This window comes from Rattus rattus, chromosome 5, assembly GCF_011064425.1.
Source record: "Rattus rattus isolate New Zealand chromosome 5, Rrattus_CSIRO_v1, whole genome shotgun sequence".
In the NCBI taxonomy this organism is placed as follows: domain Eukaryota; kingdom Metazoa; phylum Chordata; class Mammalia; order Rodentia; family Muridae; genus Rattus; species Rattus rattus.
In genome coordinates, this window is record NC_046158.1 from 10,432,142 (window position 1) to 10,449,515 (window position 17,374).

Below are 17,374 nucleotides of genomic sequence, written 5' to 3' on the forward strand. Positions count from 1 at the left end.
ACAGAGGATCCTCGTTCCCTCAGTGAGTAGCTAAGGCAAGGCTACCGGTATGCGCTTAGCCACAGTTACAATTGCTCAGCAGCAGCAGACAGGGCTACCCCCACAGAGGACACTCACGTCAGGTTCATCCTGAACTCCAGCTCGTCAAGACCGTTTCTTTCGAAGGTGAAGGGAGGCAGTGGGTCCTTCCATCTCCATTCAGGGATAGGCATGTCTCCTGCCCAGCGCTTTATGTGCCACTTGCCTAAGAGCTGGAGTCGGAGGCCACGAGTACACGCGGTTGCAGGCAGAGAGGAATCAGGAGGGTGAGAAGTAGGAGGAGCATGTGGTTAGGTCTCGGTGCAGCATGGAGGGGTCCGAGATGCTGGGATGTCAGGAGTCCTGGTCACGGCTGTCCCTCACCAGCAGCCACAGCCAGAACCAAACAGACAGGGCAGAGGCCTCCTGGGAGAAACACTTCCCGGGAAGAGCCCTGACCACAGACTCTGCACAGCTATCCAGAAGGAGCTGAGAAGTGAGATGTGGAGGACAGGGCTGACCTTTCATTTCAGGGACAGGGCAGAAGAGACACGGCTGAGGAGGTGACCTGAGATAACCATGACAGTACCAGCTGACCACGGTCTGCCTCACTGTCTAGAGTCAACGTGCTAAGATTCCACAAAGAATGGACTCCTCAGTGTCCTCCTTAAGTCACTAGGCAGTTGGTGCTGTGTCCCCAGATACACAACAGTCACAGGGGCCTTAAACTGGATGAAATCTGGAATCCACTTATTGGAAGAATATAAGAAGAGTCTCTGAAGCATGCACACACACACACACACACACACACACACACACACACACACACACACATACACACACACACACACACACACACACACACACACACACACACACACACACACACACACACACACAAACACACACACACACACACACACAGACACACACACACACACACACACCACACACACACACACACATACACACATACACACTCAGACACACACACACACACACACACACACACACACACACACACACACACACACACACACCACACACACCACACACACACACACACACACACACTCACACACACACACACACCACACACACACACACACACACCCACACACACACACACACACACACACACTCACACACACACACACACACCACACACACACTCACACACACACACACACACACACACACACATACACACACACACACATGCACACACACGCACACACACACATACACATACACACACACACATGCACAAACACACACACACTCAAAGACACACATACACACATATACACACAAGCCTGTACAAACACACACACACACACAGAAACACAAACACACACACAAACACACACACACTCACAGACACACACACACACAACTCACACGCACACACACACCCACACACACACACTACACACACACACACACCACACACACACACACATATGCACACACACACACACATACCACACACACACACACACCACATACACACACACACTCACACACACCATACACACACACACACTCACACACACACACATACATACACACATACACACACACACATACATACATTCACACACACAGACACACACACACACACACACACACACACACTCGGACACACACACTGAAAGGAAGGAAGGAAGCCTATCCTTGGGAGTCTGGTTAGAGCCAGGACAGGATCCACCCAGCAGTCCCCCCCATCCCCCCGGCAGTCTCTCAGTCTCCAAGGGCACACAGTGAGAAGAAGGCATGACTGTGGCCTAGTGCCTGCTCAAGCCCCACTGCCATCTGAGAAGATCCTACCAAGCTCAGGAGAGAGCTATCGCTTCAACACCACCGTGGCTTCCATCAGCGAGCCTGAGACACACCCAGTCCCAGCTCTGACCTTGGAAGCCAGTTCCTATCCTCAGTTCCCCCACCCCAACCCCCAAGGCCATCACCTGCTCAGTACGGGCAGGAGTTAAATTAGGCATCATGGCAGAGACCAAGGAGAGCAGACCCAGCCCTGCAGTGAGTGTCAGCAGCTGCATGGTCCCAGCTCAGCTCTGTGCTCCTGGCCTCTCAGCTGCTGCTGCTTGTCCTGTAGGGTGGCTCTGGGGCAGTATCTTGCCCTTCCCAACATGCACCAATGTCTCGGTCCAGGAGATTGCAGTTTTATTTGGATCGATGTGAATAGGTGAGCTAATTTGTAGAATTAGCCTTCCTCATGACTGCCTCTGGCACGTCTAAGGACCCTGGTCCAGTGAGAATATTCTCAGAGTCAGAAGTGGCATACCTAGGAATTTGGAGCCACAAGGGTGATGCAAGTCCCCCACCCCACCCCGGCTCACACTTTCCTCGGGAGCCAGAGACCAGCCCTGGTCCTGAGGGATAGGCAAGAGCTATTTGTCTATGCTCAGGCCTCAGTCCCCACCCTGAGTGAAATCTCCACTTCTGCTTCCTCCTGAGGTGAGACAGAAACACCAGGAGAGTGAAAAGGTCTCAGGAAGAGAAAGGAGTCACTCTGCTGGGGCTCGCACAGGAGTCTGCATGGGACAGAACTTCTCAAAGTGATGGACTGTGCTTACAATGTGGACGTAGTGTGAGGAACTACTTGTTTAAGTTCCGAGATGTGATGCAATGGTTCATCTCCATTGTCAACCTGATGGCATCTAGAAGCAGCTGGGAGACTACGTGGTGTGTGTGTGTGTGTGTGTGTGTGTGGGTGTGTGTGTGTGTTTAAATATATCATTTGGGTGCATTGCGGTGGAATACCAGTTTGAAGGAGAGAGAGGTAGCTGGACTAGCGGGCACTAACAGGATCTGAGGTTTTTTGGTTTTTTGGGTTTTTTTTTTGTTTTGTTTTTTTAAAAGATTTATTTTATTTCTTATATACAAGTGCACTGTAGCTGTCTTCAGATACACCAGAAGAGGGCATTGGATCTCTTTACAGATGGTTGTGAACCACCATGTGGTTGCTGTGAATTGAACTCATGACCTCTAGAAGAGCAGTCGGGTGCTCTTAACCGCTGAACCATCTCTCCAGCCCAGGATCTGAGGTTTTTATCATCATCTGTGGTTGGATTTAAGCTGGCTCAAGACATCTTTGAAAATAAACAGCCAGGTTTTGTTTCTAACACAGGAAAGAAGGTAGAAATAACTGAACCAAAGGTAATTCTACACAAGGGTGGTGGGAGCAAGGGTGGGCCGTGTTCTGCATGTCCGAAAGGAGGAGAGCCTTGAGCGTCCAAGAAGTAGGGTTCCTACAGCCCTCTAGCACCACCTACTGTCCACACAGGGTCTCTACAGCCCTCCAGCACCACCTACTGTCCACATCTTGCCCCAGCAGCTAAGGGGAAATGGAAGGGTTCCAGCCTGGAAGATAGGATTCCCATCCTGTGTCAAGACGAGGGTACACATTTCCCTACTCATACCCATCCTGGGCTCAGGGACATCCTGCCTCACAGTGTCACCTGCCCTTTGTGAGGGACAGCTGGAGAGCACAACAGTGAGAAGGACATGCTCACACAAGGTCTAGCCTGATGCTCTGAGGGCCTCCCTCCTCTACTTAGCAAGTCCACTATAGCCACTACTTAAGTGGCTCCAACTGTACAAGGACCTGCCCCAAACAAACCTCATTCTCAAGTCAAATAAAGTGACACAGTGTCCTTCAGCCATGGCCTCCTGCTTTCACTGGATTTGGGCAGATAGTCTTGGGAGGAACTGAGTGTCCTCTGAATGTAGCTAGCTGTGCCCAGAAGAAAGGCTACAATATGTGAAAATGTTGGGCATATTTGTGGGAATTTCTATGGAGATGTTAACCAGTTCTTCATCTTGTTTAACCAGGACTCAGTCATGCTCGTGTTCCTGTTTTATGTTTTCTGAATTTTTTGGAGTTCTTGCCTTGGGTCTCTCTGACCACGGAGAACGTCACTCCCAGAGAGTGAATTTCTACAGCTAGCAAATACCTCAGCTGCAAGCCTTACCTTCTATGTGCACAGAAGCCACATCCAACTTGTTCCACCTTTTCACACGTAAACCACCATTCTTTACCAGGTGTCCAGACCACGAGGAACATCTTGAGAGCCTGATCTCTGCAGAGACCTATGCTAGCCAACCTACCCTACCTGCCCGTACCTGTTCACCCTTTCCACCCCACTAAGCACCATGTAAGCTCTGCCCCCAACCCCATGCTCCTCTACATCTGCTTGGATTGTCCCTTGCTGTGCCCTGTGGCCCTATGTGCTGTGGCATGGCACTAATTCAGGGACCTGTGAATGCAAACGACCATCTTTCCCTTCTTGGTGATCACAGTCATATTTGAGTATCTGTCCACACCTAATTAACACAAAAATTGGGGCCCACTGAACCCAATGAGACACACGTGATTGGGGGATATCAACCAAATTTATTGAATGCAGACTTATGGGGGATGAGTAGGTGTTGGGCCTGTGCTCTTCGACACTGAGAGTTCTACACATAGGTGCAGAGGTCAGCCAGGGTCCCAGCTCCTGCTTCCTGCATGCACTCTGCAGCACTCCCTCAGTGCACTAGGAATCTTGGACCAACTCACAGGCTTCTGTAGAGGGACAAAAGGCAGAGCAAACATAGATGAGCTACAAAGTGTGACACTGTTCATGTGGTCGCTCTTGGATAGGAGAACTATCCAGAGCACAGGCCTGGGTGAGGATGGAGAAAGGGGGAAATGAGGAAATTCTCTCCTACCAATATGGGGAGGGATAATGATCTTTCCAGTTTGGGGCATTTTACTCATCACAAACTCCTTGAAGATCCTCAGAGCATCTGGGTCAGCTTTCAGGGTGCGGCCTGCAGGACAGATGGGGTGAAGCTGAGTATTAGGAGGGTGGGGCCTCCAAGCCCACAAGGAGAAGAGAGGAGTCCCACTCAAGGCTGGAAACAGGCAGCTCCTCCCAAGAGCCCCAGTCACTGACTGGAGCTGCTGCCCCAGGTGCAGCATCTCCCCAGCCCAGACCTGAGGGCAGTCAGGAGGAAGCTTACATGGAACACCAGGCATCAGAACTGAATGAACCAAATGATTATGCTGTGGGACTTAAAACCCCAAGATGGCTCCCTTCTGAGACATCCTAGGACAGGCCTGCCACCCTCCCAGTCCTGGTGAGCTGGAGACGCATGTGAAAATCTCTGCACAGACACTCCTCCTGGGCTCAAGGATGCCTTGCCCTACCCTGTCCGAGCCGCTCCAGGACTAAAACCCTGAGCTGCACTATTGAAAGAGTACCAAGTGAGAAGACAAAGGGTCTAGCCATCAGTTTGTTCTTCCTCAAAACCAGGAACCAGCCTCTCCTAGTGGAACCCCATCTTCCATCTGGGCCAAAGAAGTTTACTCCACCACCCCCATCCTCTGTGGAAGAAAGACTTATCCAGCAGTGGGAGGGTCCCTGTTAGGCCTCAGCTCCTCTAGGGCTCCTGGAGGAGGAGGACATCCTTAGCCCAGGCCTTCCCTCTGGGACACTGTACTTTAGATATTGCACCCAGAATCCTTCCCAACAGGAGACATCACATTACTTCAGAATCCAACACAAGGCCCTTCCACATCACAACTTTGCCAGAAGCCCTGCTTAGTGTGGAGGTTTGTGCCTCCAATGAAATCATGACGGCCAGAAAGAGGAGGGACATGAGAAATTCTGTGTAGTAGCATAGTAAGCAGTGGCTTGAGGAAACAAAGGAGTGTTTAGGAAGGTCCAAGGACCTCTAAAATCCTTGTTTATAAGCAAAAATGGCAGGGTATTTTGGACCCTGCTATACCCTAAAACCCTGCATAAGCCACTTCGGGGGCCTTTTATGCCCAGAGTCTCCAACCGGTGAGTTCATTGGGGCCAGCATGGGAGGGGAAGAGGAGGTAGGCAGAGACCAAAGGTTGGCAGAGAAGGAGTCCAATTAGTGACACCCGAGTTACAAAGGATCATGGGGACAGAGCTGCTGAATGCTCACCCAGATAAGTGTGTGAGGGCTGCAGGAAGAACATATTGTCCTCAGTGTGCTGATAGCAGTGGCAGGCAGAGGTCTCCACCCGGCACTGCTGACCTTGGAAAACAGAACTTTCCTCGGGGGACATCCTATGCCCCGCAGGGTGCTGGGTCGTCCTCCTGTCTCCATCCACCCTCTGAATGCTACAGTCCCTCCCATCATGAAGACTGCTCGTGCTGCCCAATGTCCCCAGTGATTAAATGAGCCACCTGTTCAGAGCAGGACCATAAAAAGGCTGATTAATGGAAGATGAGTGGTCAGGGGCTACCTGGGTCAAGAGTATGCGGGAACTTCTGACGCTAGGATTGGTCCTGTGAGAACTGAAGATCAAAAAGGCCAAGGGCTTACACATCCCCCTCCTGGTGACTTCAGGGAGTGCAGGAGAAGCTCCCCAGGAGTAGAATGAAGCAAACCAGGAAGAAAAACATGGGCCTGGTTCCTGTCTGTGCCCAAGAATCCGTCCTCAAAGACAGAGAGTGGAACTCACCCATGAGCATCATCATCTGGTAGTACTGATAGTTCATTTTGCCCCTGAAGTACGCAATGGCGAAGCTCTTCCCGGGCAGGAAGTGGATGTGGATGACATGCCTCCACCCTGTGGGCAGCACAGCCACGTGAGAAGTCGGTCTCCCGCCGGGCCTTCCCTGAAGTAAGAACTGGAACCTAGCCACTTACACGTGAGGAACGTGCCAGGGTCCTCCCCCTCATACAGAGGCAGCTTGTACTGAATACAGCCAATGGGCTTCCTAGAACACAGAGTCCAGGTGTAGCTCTTCCCAGGGCACGCGCCCTTCCTTACTCCTAACCCTAGGGCCCATGCCGGCCTCTCCAGGAGCAAGCAACCCCATGCTGGAAATCCTCTCACCCTACTCAGCGCTGGCACAGAACACAGCCAGTGAGATTCCTGACCTCATGAACTCAGTACTCAGTTCAGTGTCCTCAGAGCACCATTCCCATGCTTGCAGAGCTCAGCGGGCTGTTGCCCAGACAGCAAAGAGGATCCTCGTTCCCTCAGTGAGTAGCTAAGGCAAGGCGGTATGCGCTTAGCCACAGTTACAGTTGCTCAGCAGCAGCAGACAGGGCTACCCCCACAGAGGACACTCACGTCAGGTTCATCCTGAACTCCAGCTCATCAAGACCGTTTCTTTCGAAGGTGAAGGGAGGCAGTGGGTCCTTCCATCTCCATTCAGGGATAGGCATGTCTCCTGCCCAGCGCTTTATGTGCCACTTGCCTAAGAGCTGGAGTCGGAGGCCACGAGTACACGCGGTTGCAGGGAGAGAGGAATCAGGAGGGTGAGAGGTAGGAGGAGCATGTGGTTAGGTCTCGGTACAGCATGGAAGGGTCCAAGATGCTGGGATGTCAGGAGTCCTGGTCATGGCTGTCCCTCACCAGCAGCCACAGCCAGAACCAAACAGACAGGGCAGAGGCCTCCTGGGAGAAACACTTCCCGGGAAGAGCCCTGACCACAGACTCTGCACAGCTATCCAGAAGGAGCTGAGAAGTGAGATGTGGAGGACAGGGCTGACCTTTCATTTCAGGGACAGGGCAGAAGAGACACAGCTGAGGAGGTGACCTGAGATAACCATGACGGTACCAGCTGACCATGGTCTGCCTCACTGCCTAGAGTCAACGTGCTAAGATTCCACAAACAATGGACTCCTCAGTGTCCTCCTTAAGTCACTAGGCAGTTGGTGCTGTGTCCCCAGATACATAACAGTCACAGGGGCCTTAAACTGGATGAAATCTGGAATCCATTTATTGGAAGAATATAAGAAGTGTCTCTGAAGCATGCACACACACACACACACACACACACACACACACTCAGACACACACACACACACACACACACACACACACCACAACACACCACACACACACACACACACACACACACACACACACACACACACACTAACACTCACACACACACTCACACACACACTCACACACACATACACACTCACACACACATACACACTAACACTCACACACACTCACACATACACACACACACACAATACACTCACACACATACACACACATACACACTCACACACATACATACACACACACACACACACACATACACACTACACAGACACACACACACATACACACACACTCACAGGCATACACACACACAGACAGACACATATACACACACAGACACACACACACACACACACACACACACACACACACACACATCACACACACACACACACACACACATACACACACACACACACACACACACACAGGCATACACACACACACACACACACACACACGCACACACATACACTCACAGACACACACACACACACACACACACTCACACACACACACACACACACACACACACTCGGACACACACACTGAAAGGAAGGAAGGAAGCCTATCCTTGGGAGTCTGGTTAGAGCCAGGACAGGATCCACCCAGCAGTCCCCCCCATCCCCCCGGCAGTCTCTCAGTCTCCAAGGGCACACAGTGAGAAGAAGGCATGACTGTGGCCTAGTGCCTGCTCAAGCCCCACTGCCATCTGAGAAGATCCTACCAAGCTCAGGAGAGAGCTATCGCTTCAACACCACCGTGGCTTCCATCAGCACACCCAGTCCAAGCTCTGACCTTGGAAGCCAGTTCCTATCCTCAGTCCTCACTCTCCAGGGCCATCACCTTCTCAGCAGTGGCAGGACTCAGAGGAGGCATCATGGCACGGACCAAGGAGAGCAGACCCAGCCCTGCAGTGAGTGTCAGCAGCTGCATGGTCCCCGCTCAGCTCTGTGCTCTTGGCCTCTCAGCTGCTGCTGCTCCTGCTGCTCCTGCTGCTTGACTTGCAGGAGTGCTCTGGAAGCAGAATCCTGCCTTCCCCAATCCACACCAAAGTCATTGTCCACACCCCTCTGTCCAGGAGACTGAAGTTTTGTTTGGATCGATGTGAATGGGTGAGCTAATTTGTAGAATTAGCCTTCCTCATGACTGCCTCTGGCAGGTCTCAGGACCCTGGTCCAGTGAGAATATTCCCAGAGTGGGAAGCGGCATGCCTAGGAATTTGGAGCCACAAGGGTGATGCAAGTCCCCCACCCCTCACCCCCACCCCCACCCCCCCTCACCCCCACCCCCACCCCCGGGGCTCACACCTTCCTCAGGAGCCAGGATCAGCCCTGGTCCTGAGGAATAGGCAAGAACTGCTTGTCTAAGCTCAGGCCTCAGTCCCCACCCTGAGTGAAGTCTCCCTGCCTTCTGCTTCCTCCTGAGGTGAGACAGAAACACCAGAAGAATAAGCAGGCCCCAGGAAGAGGCTCTGGTGGGGCTTGATCTGAGTCAGCACAGAAGCAGAAGCTCTCAGACAAGCTTATAAACTATGCTTGCAATAAAAATACACCCTGACCTCCTGCAGCTATGGAAAAAGTCCTTCTGGCCTTTTTTTTTTTTTTTTTTTTTTTTTTGGTTTTTTTTTTTTGGAGCTGGCCAGGGCCTTGCGCTTCCTAGGCAAGCGCTCTACCACTGAGCTAAATCCCCAACCCCCCTTCTGGCCTTTTTGCCTGATGTTTCTGTCTTGTCACCTTGTAATCCTGTAACATGCACTTCATGTCGCCTGTACACTGAGAACTAAAAAGGAGTTATTTGGATTAAAAAAATAAAAAAAAAAGCATGACTAAACATGTTTTCTTCACCTTTCTTTAAGGTTTGTTTTTATTTATGTGTGTGTGGCACATGTGTGTGGGTATCCATGAAGGCCTAAAGAGGGCATCAATCACCACATGGACGTTGGAAACTGAACCTAAGTCCTCTGAAGAGCTGTGAGCGCTCTTAACCACTGAGCTATCCTTCCAGAACCAGGATGTGATTCGTCTTGACTGTCACCTTGATGAGATTTAGAATCGCCACGAAAGCCAACTGAGGAGGGAGAACCTACCCTGAGTCTGGGTAGCATCATCCCATGGTTGAGGTCTCCAAGACTAAATGAAAAAGACAAAGCAGGTTTGAGTAGCACCCATCCACCTCCCTCTCTGCTTCCTGACTGTACGGTCAATGCAGCCGGCTGCTTCCTAAACACGACTGTCATGACTTCTGCGTCAGGATTGCATTGTATCCCCTTGAACTGTAAGCCAAAACTATTTCTTCCTTCTTTAAGTTGCTTTAGTCGGGAATTGGGACAGTTCGACTCAATATGCCACTTGATGAGATCTAAAATCACCCAGGAGATGAACCTCTGGGTGTCCCTGATTAGGTTAATTGCAGTGGAAAGACCAACTCGTTGTGGGTGACAGCATTCTCTGGGCTAGGATCCTGGAGCATAGAAGGGAGTTATCTGAGTGCCAGCATTCATCACTCTCTGCTCCTTGACAGGCCGTGTGGACCAGTTGCTTCAACCCTGCCACTGTGACTTCCCTGTCATGCTAAACTGCACCCCAAATGCTTTCTGCTTAATCTGCTTCTGTCGTGGTATTTTATCACAGCAACGGAAAAAGAAGCCAAGACAGATAACTAAGACACAAGGTGACTGGTGGCAGGACACGAGGCCAAGACAAGAGCCTGTTCTTTAGTGAATCAGGTTTGATTTCCAGCACCCATGTGGCAGCTAAAAACCTTCTGTAACCCCAAGTTCAGGGGATCTTACGTCCTCCTCCAGCCTCTGTGAACACCAAGACACAAGCGATGTACAAACATACATGCAGGCAAAACACTCATGCACATACAAATAAAATAAAATTTCAAAACAGAAGTGGCACCATGGCTTTGCTAAACATGGCCTTAGAAGCCAGTTCCTATCCTCAGTCCTCCCTCCCCAGGACCATCACCTGCTCAGCACTAGCAGGACTCAGAGGAGGCATCATGACCTGAACCTCAGAGAGCAGACCCAGCCCTGCAGTGTCAGCAGCTGCATGGTCCAGCTCAGCTCTGTGCTTCTGTGGGCCTCTGGGAACTTGTTTGCAGCAAGTATGAATTAACGTTTGGCCTGAAATACTGGAAGCAGAGTTTGATGGGAACTTAGAAGAAAACTGAAAGAAGATTGGAGTGGACAGCAGAGGCCCCAACTCATGAGCTTTCAGAGGGAAGCAACTCTATCCCAGGAAACGCAGGAACTGGCTTTCTGTCCTGCGGAGTGACAGAACCAGGATTTGAACCTAGATCCTGTGAGACCCATGGGGCCCACTGAAGGAGGCTGCATCCAGGAGAATCGGGGGGGGGGGGGACTCTGAGCTCTTAGTTCTGTGATCCTCTGTTCCTGGTACTAACAAACAGACAGGCCCCAGGACAGAGAAAGGCCCAAGCCCAGGATCAGCCCTTCTCACTCCTACCCTAGCCTAAGCAGAGAGATCTTCTAGTCTGGGAGGTGCAGGACCCTGGATACAAAGAGAAGTCAGTGGAGGACAGAGATTAGCAAGGAGTCCTAAAGTCAAGGTCTGAGCCTGGGCCTGCTCAGCTCTGGGCCTTAGCCCAATCACCTATTAAGTAACAAATAATCAAGGCTGCCTGATGGATTGAGGGAATTCATGGCGGCTAGGAAGCAGAGGGGGTGAGGGTGGGGTCTAGAGCCAAGATATATCTTTCAAAGATAGATAAGAATAGTGATGCATTTTCTCCAATGAAGCCCTATCCCGCACAGCTGGATATCTCCCAACAGTCTCTTCAATTTTGAACCCACTAATGGATTAAAACATTGATCAGGTCAGAGCTTTCATGATCTGCTCGCCTTAGGAAACACCCTTGCAAACATACTCAGAGAAGTACTGTCCTGATCTCCTAAATGTCTCCACCAACCAAACTTACAATCAAGATTAACCATCACTGGGGACTAGGGAGATGACGCCACAGTTAAGAGCTCTGATTGCTCTGGCAGGGGATCTGGATTTGGTTCCCAACATTCACAGAGCTGTTCACAGCCATCTGTGACTCTAGTTCCAGGGGATCTGATGCACGTACATGATGCACATACATATATGCAGGCAGAACACCCATACACATAAAATAAATAAATCTTTGAAAAGATTAGCCATTACATACTTTAAGAGCCAATTCGTTGAAATAAGTTCCTCTCAACCCCCCCATCTAGGTAATAAGTAAATGATATTTACCCACAAAATATCTTTATGGTTCTGTGTCCTGAAGAACTCTGAATAACACATCTTATAACAAGAGATTTGTAACTCAAAACCCTTCTGTAAATAGAAGCCTAAGCCAGCTGGCCACAGTGAGTCTTCCCAAGCTCTTGAAGCAGAAGCATCGATGACTTGTCAAGCACTTCAGGAAACAAAGAAGGGACCAGTTCTTCAAACTGTGCTGCATGGTGAGATTGTGCTCTGTGGCAGAGGTTGCTCTGGCTTTCGCTTGCCCCTGACCCTTGGCTAGAGCTGGCTCTGCAGACAACACTGGCTCCTGAGAGGCCTCCAGGACTGTGTCTACCTCAGAAGCTGAAACTCGAAGTACTTCTGCAGCTTCTGGGAGCTCTGAGTCTCATGCTGGATCTCCAGGACAGTAAGCAGGTTCAAGATCTAACGTTTGTGCTTTAATGATGCTGCGTCTCCGAAAGGAGTCTGTGATGAAAGTGAACTTGGCGGCAGCTGTGGCAATCCAGCCGCTTCTCATTCTGTCCTCAGAGACCTTGTTGCAGCTGGGGGTTGACACCTGAGCCAGCACAGCTCTACGGCTTCAGTCGGTTAGGGAGCTGACTCGAGATCCAGAGTTCACAGAGAGTTGTGCTATGGCTAGCCCGGGAAATGCTACTGCCTGTATCTGGAGTCCGTGTCAGAACTGATTCTGAGTTGGCTATACCTGTGTGGATGGTGCTCCAGCAATTGCTTCCTTCCGTTTCCGTCAGCTGGAGATGGCTCCACACCTGTTAGCATCTCAGGACCAATGCAGGGATCTCTTCTGGCATGGGATCTCGCCCAGTCACAAATGCTACAGCCAATGGTATGGTGGGCACCTGAATCTCCGTGGCCTTAAGACAGAAGTGAATTAAGAAGAAGACTCGTCTCTTGTTGCTCCTACCAGATCTATTGGCAAAAAATGTTCACCCTGATGGGTCTGGTCAATGCTTAACAGATCAAATGAGCTTCCTCTGACCTCTGCCGCTCAGAAATACTTCCAGAGTTCCCTCCCTCATTGTAATCGTGTGACTAGGGAACATTTCTTATTCCTGAGGTCTTAGTTCCCCTCTGGCTGATGAAGATGGGCCCCACACTCGCGTCTACTGTAAAGATTCAAGGCTTCGGGCCATGCATGATGGTTCACCCCTCAAATCTAGTAGTTGGAAGTTAGGGGCAGGAGGATCAGAAGTTCAGGTTATCTTCAACTACATAGCAAGTTTGAAGGAAGCCTTAGGCTGTATGAGACACTGTATCAAAAACCAGGAAGGAAAGGAGGAAGGGAGGGAGGGAGGGAGGGAAGGAGGTGGGAAGGCAGGCAGGCAGGCAGGCAAAATAAGAATTTATGAATTTGGGACCATCGGCAAGTGTGGCTGCCCTGGCCTACCAGTAATAGAAGAGTGCTGACTGGAGTGTCCCCAGGCCCACGATTTACCCCATCACCTGGGAGCCCTCATCAGTTTCAGGACTTATTAGACTTGTGATCTGTACACAGATCGCAGCAAGTCATTTGAGTGTATTATGTGTCTTTAAGCACGATCCTGAAGCAGAGGACAGGCTTCCTTCAAGAAGCTGCTGTGTGGGGCTGGGGATTTAGCTCAGCGGTAGAGCGCTTACCTAGGAAGCACAAGGCCCTGGGTTCGGTCCCCAACTCCGAAAAAAAAAACCAAAAAAAAAAAAAAAAAAAAAAAAGAAGCTGCTGTGCACCTCAGATCCACAGACAACCCCCCCCCAGGTGGAGCAAGATAGAAGTATCTGAAATACATGAACACTCCGTAGCTCTTTACTGACTCATCCCCAAAGCTTGCTCGTAAAAGGGGCACAAATGGTCACCTCCTTGGCTCCTAAATACTGGTCAGTCAAAGTTTGTCCTCCCTCTTTGTGTGGAAGCTTTGGTATCACTAAGAACTTGGAGAGCAACGCTGCCCCCACCAAAAAAAAAAAAAAAAAAAAACACAGGGAGTTTCGTAAGGAGGCGCAGGACTTCATGGGTCGTTTGAAAAGTCCTGTGCGCTTGTCAACACTTGAAATTAGTCTCTCAGATCCACTTGGCAAGGCAGGATGTAGGACCAAGCAATACAGAAGCTTCTGGAGGACTGGCCTATGACGCGCCGGCGAGGAACAAAGGGGCCACTAGAGGGCGCTGCACTTGGAGGACAGCGAGAGTCCCTCGCAGGCTGCCGTAGTCGCTTCTATAAAGGACGTGGCGTAGGGCTGCTCGGCCTCTCAGCGGCCATGACGGTGTGGTGTGTAGGTTCCTATCGTTTTTGCTTCCGTTGTTGGCCTGGGGCGCCGCGGATGACCCTACATAGCCCTTGGCCGGCCACCGGGAAGATTGCGTCTCGTACTGACGATCGTAACAAAGACGCACCGTGCTTTCCTTCTGAGGGTTTAATCGCCCTAATACGTGCAGCAGACTAGTCATGTGGTAAGGGGAAGGGTAGTTCATGATGTGCCCGAGGGCCGGGTGGGCGGCCCCAGAAGTCCCAGGAGTGAAAGCCGAGGGTCCTGTCTGGGCTAGTACGCGGGAAGGCCCTGTGGTCAACCCTGGGTGGGGCTCTAGAGGGGTGCCCCCTTCCTGTTTAGCGTAATGCTGCAGAGTTGGAGAGACAGGAGAAAGCTGTGTAAATTTGTTTTATTTGTAGAAAGCCCTAGCAAGGAAAACAAACCTGTGGACTCATTGGAGTAGGGATAAAATACAGGCCTGGTGTAGTCTCCCAATGTGATGTTGCCGAGGTGTGTGTGGAATGATCATTCCCTTCCTTTCCTTCTCTAGGAAGTTTGTCTGCTGAAAGTAAGCGCCCTCCCGGGAGGATGTGTTGGACTTTTGGGTAAGTTGACTTAAAGTTACGAAGTTTCGGATTAACGGTCGTGGTGTGGTACCAGGCACTTGGTTCAAGACCCTGCCCCTAGAGGCGTTGCAGGTGTGGCGTCTGTGTCACATCTGTGTCAGTAGGTGGCGGAGAGGAGAGAGGCTATGTCTACGCTCAGTGTTCTGACCGGTGAACATCTGAATGATTTGTAGCCTGACAATGCTCCCTAAAGCTGGATGTGGGATTGTCCCCCGGTTGTTGACTGGCTTAGGTCATTTGATGGCTCTGAGTAAACTCAATAGAGGGGCTCGTCTGTAAAGAGGAAGTTTCTGATAAACTGGTTTGTTGGAAATCGTGGAACCAGTAACTCTCAAAAGATCCTGGGACACAGTTTGGGTCAAGAGACTGTCTCAAGTAACAACAGTGGATTAGTTAGGATTTTTATTGCTATGAAACGCCATTAGCGAGAAGCAAGTTAGGGAGGAAAGAGTTTATTCAGCTTACATTTACACGTTGATGTTTATTGCCAAAGGAAGCCAAGGCAGGAACCTGGAGGTAGCTGGTGCAGAGACCATGAAAGTGCTGCTCTGCCTGTACAACTGTTCCAGAAGAGGCCATCAAAGCCTATTATAAGCTACTGCGTGGTTGCTGGGAATTGAACTCAGCCTTCAGTGCTCTGAACGACCACTCCAACTCCAATCAAGGGGTTGGGCTTTGACCTCTGCCTGGTTTTAAAGGCCTGCTCCGCCACCGGCCCAGGAATGGCACCGCCCACAATGGGCTGGGTTTCTCCCAACCCCCCACACTGGTCACTAATTGAGAAAATGCCTTACAGCTGGGCTCACGTAGGCATTTCCTAAGCTGAGTCTGATGACTGGAGCTTGTACCAAGTTGGCACAGAAACAGCCAGTATAACCCCAGAGCTTTCCTTTGAGGAGAGGAGTGGAGTTACTAGCTAAAGATCTCAAGTGCTTGGCCGGCTACGTTGATGTGAGAAGATGGATTTTCAAACTAGATATCTCCGCTGCTTGCTGGCTGGTGCCAGAAAGGCAGACTGCACGTTCTGTGGCCTTCACAATAGCAGGGCTGGAGTCTCCATCGCTGGTACCCCAGGCAAGCGGAACTGATAATGGGGAGGGAAGTAGTGCCTGGTAATAGGTTCATGTCGCACCATGACTCCAGAATATGGGAGTATAGTGGGACAGCTAACAGTGACGTGGTGCAGCGCATGGATTAAGAGGGTCTACATTGTTTTCTTTGATACAGGAAAGTTGGTGACTAAACTCTGCTTGTGCTAAATGCCCAGCAATGACCCAGTTGAGGTAAGAGGTGGGCTGGACCCACTTGGAGCATGCTCAGATGGGATGTACGTGGCTGCCTTGAAGATGCTGTCCTAGAACAGCACCGCAGGCCTAGCTCGGCTTTGCCTGTGACATCGGGGCAAAAAGCAAGTGGCTATTTCTACGCTCAGTGTTCAGAAGCCAGTGAGCACTAAGAATGGTTTGTAGCCTGACATTTTGCAGAGCCACAGTGGAATGGCACTGGGGTTTGGCTTTGCTGTTGGCCAGATGCCAATGCCTCTAGGGCTCACCAAAGGGTCACATGGTCAGCATTTTCGCAAGACAGAACTTTGGAGGTGTGTGTGAGTTTTCTAGGAGACCTTCTGAGAGGCTGGGAAAATACAAGAAATTATCCGTCCTTTCTTCATCTTCCAGATCCAGAAGCCAGGAAGAAGGAAGGGGGCCTACTTATTGGCCAAGATGGCTGATCAGGATGAGTGCAGATATGATTTTAGGCCGTGGGCCTGAGGTATGCCCTCTGACCTCACCAGTGTCCTACAGAACTCCCCATATGGCTTTGGGCAGCTCTGAACTTAACCCTGGTAGCCAGCCTATGTCTTAAGTTATGGACTGGATTTGGGTTGGCCTGGGTTTGACTGGTCTATGGTAGTGGCACTGGAGATGATGGGGAACCTCTAAAACTCAACATCTCTACCTGACTGTACATGGTCTTAAAAGATATAATTATGAGTTGGCGGGGAGGGGTTGGGATTTAGCTCAGTGGTAGAGTGCTTGCCTGGCAAGCGCAAGGCCCTGGGTTCAGTCCCCAGCTCCGAAAAAAAAAAAGAAAAAGAAAAAAAATGAGTTGGGGGGAGGGTGATAGTGGTCCCTATAGTTCAAGGCCAGCCTGGTCTACAAAGCAAGTTCCAGGATGGCCAGAACTGTTAAAACAAATAAACCCTGTCTTGAAAAACTAAGAAGGAGAAAGAGTGATCTAGGAGGGGAACTGGCTGTAGTAGATGCTGTGACACAAATAAACTTATCAATTCTTACGGCTGGAATCTTTCTTTGCTATCAGCACTCTCCTACCTTAGGGTAAATACCTATTAAGTTTCTTCTCATCTATCTCCCCTGGAAAATAAAGCATGC

At 50.5% G+C, this 17,374-nt stretch overlaps 2 long non-coding RNA genes and 2 other non-coding genes across 4 annotated transcripts; 3 read left to right on the plus strand and 1 right to left on the minus strand.

The window, feature by feature from the left end:
- Positions 1 to 4,416: 4,416 nt before the first annotated feature.
- Positions 4,417 to 6,681, minus strand: LOC116900079. The gene is made up of 3 exons (XR_004387916.1): positions 6,521 to 6,681; positions 4,750 to 4,851; positions 4,417 to 4,603 (listed from the first exon to the last, which is right to left on the minus strand). It is a non-coding gene; the product is annotated as an uncharacterized LOC116900079 (long non-coding RNA).
- An 8,353-nt stretch (positions 6,682 to 15,034) lies between these two features.
- On the plus strand, positions 15,035 to 15,166 carry LOC116902569. Its single transcript, XR_004388165.1, has one exon. It is a non-coding gene; the product is annotated as a small nucleolar RNA SNORA17 (small nucleolar RNA).
- A 590-nt stretch (positions 15,167 to 15,756) lies between these two features.
- On the plus strand, positions 15,757 to 17,286 carry LOC116901262. Its single transcript, XR_004387969.1, has 2 exons — positions 15,757 to 16,267; positions 16,661 to 17,286. It is a non-coding gene; the product is annotated as an uncharacterized LOC116901262 (long non-coding RNA).
- Positions 16,333 to 16,463, plus strand: LOC116902540. The gene has a single exon (XR_004388143.1). It is a non-coding gene; the product is annotated as a small nucleolar RNA SNORA43 (small nucleolar RNA).
- Positions 17,287 to 17,374: the final 88 nt, after the last annotated feature.